The sequence below is a fragment of the Ptychodera flava genome, chromosome 19, assembly GCF_041260155.1.
Source record: "Ptychodera flava strain L36383 chromosome 19, AS_Pfla_20210202, whole genome shotgun sequence".
NCBI lineage: Eukaryota > Metazoa > Hemichordata > Enteropneusta > Ptychoderidae > Ptychodera > Ptychodera flava.
In genome coordinates, this window is record NC_091946.1 from 16,070,744 (window position 1) to 16,086,345 (window position 15,602).

At 38.3% G+C, this 15,602-nt stretch overlaps 1 long non-coding RNA gene across 1 annotated transcript; it reads right to left on the reverse strand.

The window, feature by feature from the left end:
* Nucleotides 1-686: 686 nt before the first annotated feature.
* On the reverse strand, nucleotides 687-8,476 carry LOC139118687 (uncharacterized). The gene is made up of 5 exons (XR_011548780.1): nucleotides 8,174-8,476; nucleotides 6,819-7,078; nucleotides 5,534-5,628; nucleotides 1,806-1,928; nucleotides 687-1,183 (listed from the first exon to the last, which is right to left on the reverse strand). It is a non-coding gene; the product is annotated as an uncharacterized lncRNA (long non-coding RNA).
* Between the last annotated feature and the right edge of the window lie 7,126 nt (nucleotides 8,477-15,602).

The window sequence follows — 15,602 nt, forward strand, 5'->3', positions numbered from 1 at the left end:
GATCAAATTTATCAAACGTGTTGAGTGCTTTACAGCTAAAAGTTGCCATATTACAAATAACCCATGAAAAACAGGTGTTTTGCAAAACAAAGGTATATGAGCTTACATTCAGAATAAACTATACTACACTATCCAATTATGAAACAAATTAGTACCGATCGTGGTACAAAATTTTCCTCTTCTCGTGTTGTCAATGGCGAATCAAGGCCTTAATATTCGCAAGTCTATACATACCCACGCTGAAAAGTAATAAATTACCATTATAACAATATGCTATGCTGAGTCCTAATGTTAAGAGTAGAGGCAAGGTCGTGCCGTGATTTCGATACGGTCTATTTCGGGGAAAGTGACACTAAATGACAATGATTTGAAAAACATTAAAATAAGATTTGTTTGCAAACCGACCAACTAATTTAATTAGACAATAAAAGAAATTAACACAATTTGAACTAATTTGGGATGATTGGATAGTAAAGTAATGTCGGTTTAAATGTAAGCTCATCTGCTTTATTTTTGAAGCAACACTTGGTTTTAGGAGTAATTTGTAATTTCAAACATTCAGCTAAATGGCACCCGATACTATTACGAAATTTGAAAAAATATAAAGATCCAATTCTAAAAAATTAGTGTTAATTGAAAAAGTTGTTCCCATGGTGAATCACTGAGCATTCTCAAAGTTCATTGACCGCATTTTAATCAATTTAATGAAAATGTTCATGCAACGAATAAGGCGAAAACTAACTTTTTGAAATCCAAGAAAACGAATATAACGAGTTTTTTGGACAAAGAGTTTACACAAATATAGAGACACAACCAAATGGACAATAGCTGTGACATTAATCAACCCAAGCAAGGGGTTGCAAACTGCATTTCTGAAAGCATAGAAATCAAGCTCAATATGATTGATATTGTCTTCAATAGGGTCAAATAGGTTATTCAAAAATCTTTGCTGATTAATATCACATTAAATTTATAGGCAGGTTCAGCTGAAAAGGTTTGGTTTTCTTGCATATATTTGATTTTGTTGTATTGATATGGCAAGCTTTGAATGTCTTTCTTGGAAAAACGGAAAACTAAAATTGGTACATAACATCTTCATATCCTTTCATTTGCTCCTTGTACACCTTATCGAATGCTTCGCTCTGTGCGACGGTGAATGTGTTCTTCCAACCACCTGCTTGACCTGAGAGAGAGAGAGAGAGAGAGAGAGAGAGAGAGAGAGAGAGAGAAAAAAAAAATTATATAGACGCCAAATGTAAACGTTTCTTAAACTAACTCGACCAGAATTACAGGGTGTACAGACCTTGTCATTGCCGATCCAAAGAGATATCTAAAATGCCTGTAAACTTTGTATTTTACTGATAACTTTGAAGCATTAACGCATTGATTATATATATATATATATATATATATATATATATATATATATATATATATATATATATATATATAATATATATATATAATATATATATATATATACAGGGTGTACAGACCTTGTCATTGCCGATCCAAAGAGATATCTAAAATGCCTGTAAACTTTGTATTTTACTGATAACTTTGAAGCATTAACGCATTGATTATATATATATATATATATATATATATATATATATATATATAATATATATATATATATTGTGTGTGTCTGTGTATATATATTAGTTTACTAACAATAAATCAAGTAAGATGTTAATCTAAACTGTAGACTGTATAATCTAACCATTTCTTTGCCACATTAAATTTGGTAATTTCCCGTATCCCTTATTTCTTTTTTCTTCCATTAAAAAAGACTCCGGACTTACTACTCTTTTGTTCCTCTCCTTCATCACTTGAAAACTCGTTGCATGCACCATGGCATCCAATTGGTCCTCGGTGAGAGGTCGACCGATGAAGTCAGCCATAATCCTAATTGCTTGCTTTGGATTCTGATCCAATGTGTTCATGCAGGGGGGAGAGAGAGAGAGAGAGAGAGAGAGAGAGAGAGAGAGAGAGAGAGAGAGAGAGAGAGAGAGAGAGAGAGAGAGAGAGAACGGCCCCCTGAACCATTTATCAGATTTATATAGGGTTATGACTTATTTAAGTTTTATTTTTCCGTGCAATTACCAGCTGAAAAATTGTTTTAAAAAACTGAAAACACTCAGTGAACTTTAAACACGGTTCAAAGTGACAATGACGAAAAATGTTAAGTAATTTGTTTCGCTAATTCCAAACTTTGACCCCCTATTTTTATTGTTGCACGGTAAGACAATGGTTGAAAGATTCATCCAGGAAAGTTTCAGCGAAAGTTTAAACCTTTTACTTTCTAGCTGCATAATACCCCAAGGCAACTTCTACAGTTTTTTAATCTTGGCAGATCGTTTTTTTCGACTAAAGAAGGGTTTATTCACCAGAATGGAAAGGAATGATGAATGAATGAATGAATGAAAGTTTGGTTTCGGACATACACCGCGTTAATTAGAGCAGGTTGTGTGAGACGGCGCGTCTCAATCCAAATCTGTGCAAAAAGTAAAGCGCGCAGAACGTGTAAGCCACTCTGCTCAGCGTTCTTCGTTACGAATGCAATCTTCTTTCGGCGATTTTACGTACCGGAGCGCCAAGTTGCAGAGGGAATATGGTCAGATGTAAAAGATGGACGATTTCAAGAGGGAGTGTACACGTCACGGGTAAATGATCTGGCATTGATATGAGAGTACTCATAAATTGTTGATCTTTATCGAGTAAAGTTTCGGCGATTTCACGAACCTAGCATGCCCAGATACATGACATGTCATGTAATTGAAAAGCGTGGAGAAATGAAGTAAAAAAGCCCGATATATATTGGTGATTTTACAGACTCAACATCACGTCATATATCGTTATTTCTGACAGAAATATGTGGGACGTCAAAGTAGGATGCTGATATGTAAAATCACAATGTTTTTTCATGGGCAATGAAATGTTGCTGACTTTCGGAGAGTGGGACCCAGACATAAATTATGCAAATCAAATACTATGAAAGGAAGAATTCAAAGATTGTTCGTCTCTATATGATCGCATTTGAAACAGGGCAGACGTTGTGTCCACAGCTGGCTGCTATGTTCTTTGTTTGTAGAATGAAACAAAAAATATGACGCCACAGAAGTGTGCGAAATTAAGAGAAAATAGCTTCAGGTCATAAGGGCCTGCTCCAAGCCAAAGCTTCAGGTCCTTACAGAAAACTGCCGGTCCTCAATAAATGTAGTTGTTAACGACCATTAAAGTCAACTTCTCCACCGATACTATGCTTTTGAATGTTGTAATATTTAATTTTTCACGTCCTTTTATCAATAGAGTCAGTAAATATTCACTTAAAAGGGCTATTGTTCACATAGATTGCAGAATAGTGTAAGTGGATGATCATCAATCATTCATCTACATGATCTGGAATCTGAAAAAAGATCACAGCCCTCATCTTCCTCATAACATTTTTTTCTAGCCATGCCAAATCCCCCACTCTCGGACTATAAAATGATGTCAAACACCCAGGGGCCGGCGAATACAGGCTTATGCACTGGCTACACGTGGCTGATGAAAGCGAGAAAATTTGTCTCTCACGACTTTCTATATGGGGAATGGTATTCTGTACATTGCTGTGTGCAATTGTACACTACACCAGGGCATGTGATATTGTGATTTGAAAATGGTTGGCGAGCTGAAAGTCACTTCTGAAATTAGCCTACGCGAGTGGTAGAAGAGTGAGTGAATAACTGAATACCTTGAAAACAGTCATAAGCGCATGAATAATTTTTTTATGCAAACATTGATCATTATGTCTTTTTTATTGTAATGTAAAACAGAAGGGAGAAAATACCTGGTATGTATTTTGATATGACGTATGGATTACTTTCAAAATTTTTCAAAAAATAAATATGCTTAAATGTGGCCTCTGTTGCATTCATGAAGAAACAGATGAAGTTATACTTTTAATTACAAGGACAAGTATCGTAAATTTTTCTCGATTATAGAAATTGCAGACTACATGAATGACAAACGTCTCCACTCGCGATAATGAATGCATATTTTCTGCTCGAAAAGTTTTGCCTGGGCGATTGATGGGTCTCATCGCTCTTTGAAAGCTTAACGTTATTAAGATGACTCTGAAAAGTTTGACAGACACTCGATACTGCTGAAAACCATCGACACGATCAGTTAATGATACCGTAAAATCTTATACGTATTTTTTACGACATTTAGGCCTACAGCCCAGGATGACGGTGAGTTTTGCATGCCTGTCGTAAAACGGTATACATCGAAACAATTTGAAGCCCTATACTGTCGGCCTCAAAGAGTATAGACGACAGATCGTACAACTCGTCAAAACCGTTATGATAAGGCAGCTCAATTTTATAAAATGTACACTTATTATCACGTCGATATATCGTGGCAACAGTCGGCCTTGTGAACTTTGGTTAAAGACAACGAGCAAGCAAGATGTTCTAGCGGTCCACAAAACAAACACAGCGAAACGGGAATTTGACTGTCGACTGCAGGTAGCACAATTTGGCTGTCGTGCGTCGGGCGTAGTTCAAAACCATAGAGGTAAAAAAACAACAACAGCACTGTTCTCGTAGAAGGTTTTTGACCGTTTGTGTTTTGAACGCTTCAATGGAAAATCAAAGCAAAAAAAACGGAGTCAGTTTGATAACATGGAGGGTTGTATTATGTACATTTGTGTACATGTAAATTCCGAACACTTAAAGTGTGGAACTAGTGAAGTGATAATGGGTGTTGTTGTCATATGACACAGATATGCTAACATTACCAGGGTTACACTCACAAGAAGAGTATTATTATAATATTGTATCGCATTGTTGCACCAAAAATTCCATTGCTAGAATCTGCATGCACGGCCGTAATTCATACTGATCTGAATGTAATCAGCTGCACCGTGCTATGCGCGTCTATCGGAGAGATTAGACTCTTTGCAAATGCAAAAAGTCGCAAGACAAAGAATTACTATGTTGCGACATTGTCAACCCCCCCCCCCCGGTCTGGCGTACAATAGAGATCGAATTACCCACTACCAGGACACGAAGTGCGATCAATATATCCTGTTGCCCCTCACTCCCTCCGTGGAAAACATTGATAGGCGCATGACATTCAAGTCTGAATAACATGATTCAGAGTCAGTCATCATCTGCATCTGTTACAGGTCTTGACGTAGAAATTTTCATCATTTATTCCAAATTTCAGACGGTCATAAGGACCGAAATGTTGCTAAAAACTTTCGGCCCGGCGAAAAATCTGTTAGCCTCGGACCGTCGGACCGACGATAATTTCGCACACTGCGCCACAGATATCTAACCGAAGTTTTCGTGGTTTCTCACGATTAGTTGCCTTTAATTTTACTTTATATTTTCCTTACTAAAAGTTTAGGATCGGCTGGTAAAAAGTACGGTATCTCGGCCTGATGGCAATGACAATGATAATGGTCATGATGAATTGTACAAATATAACAGAACTGATTACAAGACTAACATATTTGATCAGGAACTGCAGGATAGACACTAACCGCTTTTATGTCTCCAAACTTCAACCACAGCATCCATGGTTCGTCTTTGTACTTGGACCATTTTTTATAAAACTCCCAAAAAAGACCACAAACAGCTGCAGCAAAACAAAATAATGAAAGTTTATCATTTACAGGTTCATCAAGTCTCAGGCTTTAAAACAGGCTTTAAAACGGTTATCACCATAATGGCTTTATGGCAACCTCTGAACTTGGGCACAGAGAGTAGGGTTACCATTGTCGAGGATTGAAATACGGACTCACCAGAGTGCTCGAACGGCAACACGTACTGTGAGCGAAGCATACAGCTTATATAATATATATATATATATATATATATATATATATATATATATATATATATATATATATATATATATATATATATATATATATATTTGTGTGTGTGTGTGTGTGTGTGTGTGGACATGTTTGAGCGTACGTACTGGCGAGCGTCTCTCTCTCTCTCTCTCTCTCTCTCTCTCTCTCTCTCTCTCTCTCTCTCTCTCTCTCTCTCTCTCTCTCTCTCTCTCTCTCTCCGGGTTGGTTCACGTGGGGTGTGTATAACAGCAAGTGGGTGGAATATTGTGACAAAGTTGTGATATGGAAAGCTTGATATCTGAAATAAACAAACAAAAAGGTGTATGATTGATGAGTATTTATACAGGAGCTCATTGAAGTTACATAAAAATGTTTTTTACTGTTGCCTTTGATATATTCTTCATACAGCTGTTCCCAAGTGCATCGACTGAAGAAGGGTATGGTATTATGCCAATGATAAAGAGATACTAATACGTCTTTTGGGTTTCTGCTCACAAAGATGGTCTGCATAAAAAGTATTTGGTAATCATGAAACAATTTGACAAACCGTAGAAGCTACCGTTTCTCTTCGAGATATTAAATTAACAAAATGAAACGTTGAAGAAGAACTACAACTGGTATAACAATTTTCAGTCTACGGCGCTAGCGCTATAGTAGGGTCGGTCCAAAAAATCATAGGTCAGTAAGCGTTCAACTCACCATGGAAAATATTTGATATTTATCAGTCTGCGTTTGAAATGGATACAAACATCATTCACTGAATGTAAACTATTTTTGCTCCATACTTCACTATTTCTCAAAGCAGATGGGAAACTTAGTTAAACTTTTAATCAACATGTCCGACCAAGCTATTAAAATTAAAGAAGTGCACTACCCTGGTGAGGCTGCCCCCACCGTCTCAGTGAAGTTACTGATTTCAGACATAGTTTCTGATATTAACTGCCTTGACTCAGTTAAATGTACATACTTTAGGTGTTTTCTGAAAGAACTGACTCGGCACGTAGTCCGGCTGCATGTGTGTTGCTACAACCCTCGGTGAGGGCGCGTCGTCAATAAAGTCCTCTATAAGCGATTTCGGATAATAAAGTCCCTCTTGAAGAAGATCAGGGCCTTCTACTGGTCCGAATTCCAAGAGAGCCAATTTTTCTTTGAATTAAAGGGACTCTAAATATTCCAGGTCATCCACGTGGATATTTGCCTTTACCATTTCATTTACCCAGGCCGCACCTGTCGGAAACGGAGAGGATTAATTGTTAGTGTTAAGGTCACTTAGAGGTAGCATTGGAATAACATTTATCCGATATATAGCAGATCAGTTTAGCGCCCCCAATGGCGCACAATACTTGAGAAGCCACTTGAAAAACGTTAACAAACCCCTGTTAAACGTGTGAAAACGAGAAACGATTTAACATCTTAACAAAGTCCCGCTTTTCATGGCAAGTGAATTGTTTTTGGTTCTGGTAGGGTGTCGGCCACACACATAAAGGGCTGACGTTAAAATTTTGATGTTTGATAAAGAACTAGATTGATTTAGTTTTGAAAGAGCGTTTTAACCTGCAAAGTTTTCTATCCTACAAATCGATGACGTCAACAGGGGAAGCAATAATTTTTGAAAAGTACCGGAGAAATGTTCATGTTCCACGGAAACTCAGCTCAGTTTTGTTCGAGTGCACAATGCGACTTTTCCTTCCCGGTTTTCGCATCAAAACACAGACTGTAGAACTTTGTTGAGAACAATTATTGTATTTTTATAGTCTTCTCAATACGTGCTCATTTATTTTCATTGACATTTCAACGCAAAATATTTCGGCTGGAGTAAATGCACATGAGTTGGCCATGAGTGCACGGTATCCAGAGTTGTTTTACACGTAAATATACTATCCTTATACTATACTATACTATATTTACTGCCCTTCCTGACCGTGACGTGATAAAAGCAGGCCGGAGCATGCACATGACTTTCGTGCTTGCATCCATTAGAGTTTGTGCTGACCAGACTCAGCTGTGCTCGGTGCACTTATGAACATATATAATAAATAATAACCTGGAAGGAAACACTTTGAGTATGTTGAATGTTATTGTTGATGATATGGTTTTCATCATTTCAAACCGGGAACAGATCATCATTCGCTTAATTTGATATCTGGTAGTAGATTTATATGAGCTGGTCCAATTTCTAAGTCGTGGAGGAACTTACTGAATTACGTGTTCATATGACATTGAACTGATTAAGTCTAGTCATACCATTTTCCAAGAACATGTACTGTGAATAGTAACAGAAACACGTCAAACATTTCAATGTACAGAATTTGTTTGGCTTACCGGATTTGTAGTAGCTTAACACGAAAATATCGTCGTTTCTGATATCAAAATTTTGTACACGGTGTCGATGGTGTTGCGGCTACAGATTGTTGGAAGCAGGTAACCAGGCCTGTAGTAGTACGTCTTCTTAAACGGCGGTTTCTCGTCCATTCGGGAGTCCAGTCAGCGAAAGGACACGGAAGATATAGTGTAAAATGCAGTGGTGGTAACGATTGCTTAGGGTCAGTGAACAAACACAGACCAAACATGAATTAATTGAACAAGATTCAAATGACGTATTTAAGTGCCTCTTTTAGAAACAGGAAGTCATCCAATCAAAGATAGAAACGCTAAAGGTTAAGCGTCAAAGTTCATCTTCTGTGACCTGGTACTAAGATTTATCCGTCATTAATAAAGTCATCTATGAAAGATTTAGGGCATTGCACGCCCTCTACGACAAGGTCAGGGTGCTCTGCTGGTTTGAATTCTAATGTTGCAAGTTTTTTTGTAAAACTCGACCGACTCCAAGTGTTGAAGGTCATCAGTGTGGAGGATTGCTGTTAGTATCTCGTTAGTCCAGGCCGTACCTGTCAAGGTCATGAACTTGATCAAAACAAAATTTGACAAAAATGTGTTCTGAACATTTTTGGAGGTCGACGACAGTGGCCTAGACAGCTTCGCCAAACATGGAATGTACTTTGTGTCAAAGTTAAGATAACAGCTCAGCGCAAGCTCTGAATTGGTTTCCTACGAAAGTCGTGCAAATCTGATTTTTTTTTATTTGCAACCCTATGAATATTCCAGATGTAATGTTTTTAGCAAAATGCCGTAAAAAGTACTGGGAAATATTGATTATATTTAAAATGTCATCACAGAAATCACCGTATATCGCGAAGGCAAATTAGAATGGTAATTTAAGGTCAATTTCTCAAGCTAGAATGTCATTTCTCTTCTTTTGAGAAAAGAGAACTTGTATGCAACGGCATATTTTCAAGGCAGGTTTTAAGTTAGGCCAACTGGCCAACAATCATGATAAGAGAGCAATCTTGGCGGAGGGGCTGCAATGGGAGTAATAAAACAGAGACAGAGAGATGGGGCGGAGGCAACACAGCAGGAGGAGAATCTTTCATAGAAATGTATGTCCTTACCAAAGAAGCGCCCCAAAATTTCATACTGTTCATATGACCCGCACACATTACTGAGTGAAATATCGCCTTACCTGACTTAGCGTACGTAATGAGGAAAATGTCATTATCCCGAACATCGAAGTCTCTGTACGCATTATCTATGGTTTTGCGTCTCATAATGACAGGAATAAGACAGCCAGGCCTGTAGTAGTAGGTCTTCTTGAATGGCGGTGTCACATCCATGGTTGCTCAGTTGTTTAAGACTTGTGTTACGTCCAGAGAAAACGAACAAAAGGGTGAACTCAGCAGTTTCTTTTTAAACAAAATTTATTATGAAAATAAAACTAATTGCTAAGTCAGGGATAGAGAGTACAAGCTTTAAAAGTGTACAGACTACTTATCTCAGCTGGGACGGCAAAGCTCCAGTCTCAGAGTTGTAACAGTCTGTCGGATGAATAAACAGTCCTTTGGCTTGCAGGCTTGAAGTTGCACAAAGTCCAGAGTGTAAATCCAGCGTTGGCAGTGAAGGTCTTGAAAAGTCTTGAGAATGACTTGCTGCCGGAGTTTCGAAACATTTATAGTAACACACAAGAGACACGATCCCAAAAGTCTGAGTGGAAGCTGTGCACGTCCCTTTTATACCCATGTGCTTACATAAGGGCATATAAGAACAATCTAGAACTTTTATTGACATGCTAATTACTGTTCTAAAATTATCTCTCTTACACAACTAATTAACTTTCCAGAACATTCCAAACATGACTAATTGAATTCAAGGTTGTGAGGTCATTAAGGTCAGTGACCTTGAGAATGTTCTAGACTAATTGAACTCAGGTCATGATGAGTGTGGGGGGGGGGGGAATGACCTACATAACACACCCCCTCTTTTAAATAAAGAACATTTTTCAAAGAAAAATCTTTCTTTTACAAATGTAATCTTAAAAGTGTGAACGACAATAAACTCTAAATACGAGAGAGACAGTCTGCAATTAAATTGTCTCTCCCTTTGATATGTCTAATGTCAAGATTAAACTCCTGTAACATTAAACTCCATCTTAGCAATCTCTGATTTTTGCCTTTAAATTTCTGCAGAAAAACAAGAGGGTTGTGATCAATATAAACCACTATTGGCTGATTTGAAGAAGTAACATAAACTTCAAAATGCTGTAAAGCTAACATCAAAGATAAACACTCTTTTTCAATTGTAGAGTAGTTTCTCTTGGATTTGTTAAGTTTGCGTGAAAATAACAAACAGGATGATCTACACCATGACTATCCTCTTGCAATAAAACAGCACCAGTAGCCGTATCACTAGCATCCACAGCTAATTTGAATGGCAAAGTGAAATCTGGTGCAGACAACACTGGAGCACTTTGCAGTATGGCTTTAAGTGTATCAAATGCCTGTTGGCATTGCTCTGACCAAACAAACTTTAAGTAAGTTAGTCAAAGGCTCAGTAATTGTGGAGAAATTTGGACAGAATTTTCTGTAGTAACCAGCCATACCGAGAAAGCGCATCAGTTGTCATTTGCAGTTTGGTATAGGAAAACTTGAAATGGCACTGATTTTGGCATCAACAGGTTTTACCTCACCCTGTCCTACAGTATGTGCGAGGTTAGTCACCCTCGCCCAGCCAAACTCAGATTTGGCAAGGTTGACAGTCAACATTGCTTTGCTCAGTCTCTCAAAGAACTTCCGCATGAGCTTGATGTGTTCCTCCGAGGTGTCACTATACAGGACGACGTCATCAACGTAAGCTGCACATCCGTCTAGCCCGGATATGACGTCGTTGATCATCAGTTGGAACGTTGCCGGAGAGTTCTTCATTCCGAATGGCATCACCTTGTACTGGAACAATCCGTCTGGTGTAACAAAGCCGGATATTTCACGAGCACGATCCGTCAGAGGGACTTGCCAAAATCCCTTCAGTAGGTCAAATTTTGTCACATACTTGGCTTTTCCCACTCGATCGATGCAATCATCAATCCTCGGGATTAGGAAAGTGTCTGTCTTTGTTAAAGTGTTCACTTTCCTATAGTCCGTGCACATACGATAACTGTGATCTGATTTGGGAACAAGTATGCACGGCGAACTCCAGTTACTTTTACTGGGTTCAATAAAGTCATTGTCCAGCAGGCACTTGACTTCTTCCTGGAGATATTTCGCTTTTGTTGGATTCAGTCTGTATGGATGTTGTTCCATAGGCTTACTGTCCCCAACATCAACGTCGTGATAGATGACGTTTGTCCTCGTTGGAACATCTTGAAACAGGTGTTTATATTCATGGAGCAGTTCTTTCACCTGTTGTTGTTGTTCTGGCTGGAGGTGTGCCAACTTTGTAGACTCCAGCTTCTCAAGGATTTCTGAGTTCTGAAGCTTGACCGAGCCCAGCTTTGAGTTTAGAGTATTTTCACTGAAGTCAGTTTCAGTATCACTATCTTCATAATGGTTTGAAGTGACTGCACTGACAGGCTTTGTTTTAGTAGGATTATCCCTATCCAAATATGGCTTAAGCATATTTATGTGACATAGCTGTTTCTGTTTTCGCCTGTCAGGTGTTATTATGATGTAATTTAAGTCGCTCAATTTTTTATCAATTAGGTATGGCCCAAAGTAACGAGCATGGAGTGGTTTGCCAGGAACCGGAAGTAGAACAAGGACTTTTTGACCTGGTTCAAACTTCCGTTGTGAGGTGCTTTTATTATATTTGGTTTTCATTTACTGCTGAGATGACTCAAGATTTTCTCTGGCTAATTCACATGCTTTAGAGAGTTTTGTACGAAAATCTGACACATATTGCAAAATATTCAGACAATCATCATCATCTGATAGGAATTTCTCTTTAACAAGCTTAAGTGGGCCACGGACTGTATGTCCAAATACAAGCTCAAATGGGCTAAAACCAAGAGACTCTTCAATTGACCCTCTAACAGCAAAGAGCAGAAAATGAATTCTTCATCCCACTGCTTCTCTGTGTCAAAACAGTAGGTCCTAATCATGTTTTTCAAAGTTTGATGAAATCGCTCAAGAGCACCCTGACTTTCTGGATGATAGGCAGATGACCTATACTGTTTAATGCCTAGCTGATCCATTACTTGTTGAAAAATACCAGACATAAAGTTGGAGCCTTGATCGGACTGGACACGTTTAGGGAGGCCATATAAAGTGAAAAATTTGACTAAAGCTCTCACTATAGTCTTTGTCTTTATGTTTCTCAGTGGTATGGCTTCTGAGAACCGAGTTGATGTACAAATAATTGTCAACATGTACTCATTTCCTGATCTTGTTTTTGGTAGGGGCCAAACACAGTCTATTAGTATCCTACTAAATGGTTCTTGAAATGCAGGAATTGGCTGTAAAGGGGCCTTTGGAATGGTCTGATTCGGCTTTCCTACCATTTGACATGTGTGACAAGTTTTACAGAAATGTGTTACATCCTGCCTGAGATTAGGCCAATAAAAGTGACTGAGAATTTTATGATAAGTTTTCCTGACTCCAAGTGACCAGCCCAGGGGGTTTCATGGGCCAGGCGCAATATTTCATGGGCCAGGCGCAATATTTCAGCACAATAGGGCTTTGGAACCACAATTTGATGTTTTATAGCCCAATCGTCATCAACCAAAACATCTGGAGGTCTCCATTTACGCATGAGAATACCAGATTTTGTATAATAGGAAACAGAGCTATCTGAAGTTTTATCTTCATCATCTACCCTGTCAAAGAAAGACAAAATATCTGGGTCTTTGTGTTGTTCTGCAATGAGATTTGATTTAGAAAATGTCTGACTTTGGTCAGCAGAAGTTTTACTGGAAGTTTCAAATCCACGAGGTCAACGGAATGATCAGTGTCAAACACCTGACTGAGAAAGGTGTCATTTAAGTCATCATCTGTGACATTATTTTTGACAGTATTTTGATTCTCAGAAGTTTTCTTTGACATGGCTCGAGTAATAGCACATGAAGGAAAATGGCCGGGAATTTCCTCTTCTATTGGCTCTGGATTCTGATCTAAACTAGGATTATCAGTCACAAGTGGATTAGTAATGACCTTGTCCCCAGCAAGGTCGTTTCCAAGAAGAAGGTGAATCCCTTCAAAAGGCAAAAAAGGCCTAATACCTAACATCACAGGTCCAGAAACAAAGTCCGAAGACAAATAGACATTATGGAGAGGAACAGGAATGTAGTCATTACAATCTACCCCCTTAATAAGAACTTTAGAACCTGAAAATGACTTTTCAGAAAACGGCAGGGTATCTGCCAATAAAAGAGACTGGGAAGCTCCGGTATCTCTTAAAATTTTGACAGGGGTAGCGGATGAAAAACCACTAGAAAGTGATATAAAACCATCATGAATAAATGGTTCAAAAATACCCATAATGCTATCTTGAGAAGAATTGACCTTGACCTCATTAATTGGGGATAAGAGGGGTTTAACCTCAGAAAATGTGCTGCACACATTACTAGACTCTAATTGGGTTGATGAAGAAATAAATCCGGTGGGCTTAGATCCATTTTGACCACTTTGACCTTCACGTTTTCTGTTCAATTTGAAACAATCTGACATTAAATGGCCGTCTTTCTTACAATAATTACAAGAAAGTGTACCAAACTGTTTGTCAGAAGGAGATTGAGACTTGGGATCTGATGATGTGGGAGTGTTACTTGAACTCTGTGAACTGTTGTCATTTGATTTCCTACTCTCCTTTGAAAAATGCTTGGATGAAAAGGAGGAGTTAAATTTACCTGCATTGTTTCTGCATGAAAAGGACTGGGATGGTTTGCTAAGAAATGAAGATTTGTGGGTCAATGAATAATCATCGGCCAAACGTGCAGCAACCTCCAATGTATCTGCCTTTTGTTCATTGATAAACGTCTTGATGACACTCCGAATGCACCTCTTAAATTCCTCAATCTAAATAAGTTGACATAATTTCAGATTTTCTCAGAAGAACACAAACGATCAAGCAGTTGTTATTTTGTTTGAGCAAATTCAACATTAGTTTGATCCTTCACCTTCTCACATTCCCTAAATTTCTGACGGTAAGCTTCAGGCACCAACTCATAGCCCTTGAGAATTAATTCCTTCACAGAATCATAATTTGAAGCCTGTTCTACTGACAACTGAATGTAAAATTTCTCTGGCTTTACCCAACAAAGCACTCTGCAAAACGCATAGACCAGGACTCCTTAGGCCAATTCAGACTCTGAGCAATTTTCTCAAATGAAGGAAACATTTATCAACATCCTTTTCTTGGAAAGGGGGAACTAACCTGAAATGCTTAGTGATGTCAAAGTTGTCTGAAGGGAAGAATTTTCCTGACTGTCCAAGCTCTAAACGTTTTATTTCTACCTGTAATCGCTGTTCTTCTAATCGCAATTCTTTTTCTCTCTGTCTTTCTTCCTTTTCTAATCTTTCCTGCCTTTCTTTTTCTTTCCGTCTTTCTTCCATTTCTAACTGCATTTGTATTTTTTCTTTTTCTAATGCCTGTCTCTCTTTTTCCATTTGTAATTTTTCCTTTTCTAATTCCAATTTCTTAAGCTCCAAATCTGCCTGTATTTGTAATTCTAATTTTTTGAGTTCCGAGGAAGACTCAGGCTCATAATCTTTTAAGGCAGACTCCTCAAAACGGCCAAAATTAACTAAATGTTTTGCAATCTTGAACTGTATTTCTTGCTTGAGCATAGATCTTTTGACATCTACTTTAAGGACATTTGCCAGTGCTATGAGGTTGTCTTTTCTGAGGGAATTAAATGTGTCCTGATCAAGGTCATCAATAAATTCGTCTGGCTTGAATTCCGCCATGATTGAATTTCGCTGAGTTCACAGTATACAGTAGTTTTGAAAAGGCAGGCAAAATGTCATCAAACTGCTCAAAATATTCGTCTCCCGGACGAGCCCCCAATTTGTTACGTGCAGAGAAAACGAACAAAAGGGTGAACTCAGCAGTTTCCGTTTAAACAAAATTTATTACGAAAATAAAACTAATTGCTAAGTCAGGGATAGAGAGTACAGGCTTTAAAAGTGTACAGACTACTTATCTCAGCTGGGACGGCAAAGCTCCAGTCTCAGAGTTGTAACAGTCTGTCGGATGAATGAACAGTCCTTTGGCTTGCAGGCTTGAAGTTGCACAAAGTCCAAAGTGTAAATCTAGCGTTGGCAGTGAAGGTCTTGAAAAGTCTTGAGAATGACTTGCTGCTGGAGTTTCGAAACACTTATAGTAACACACAAGAGACACGATCCCAAAAGTCTGAGTGGAAGCTGTGCACGTCCCTTTTATACCCATGTGCTTACATAAGGGCATATAAGAACAATCTAGAACTTTT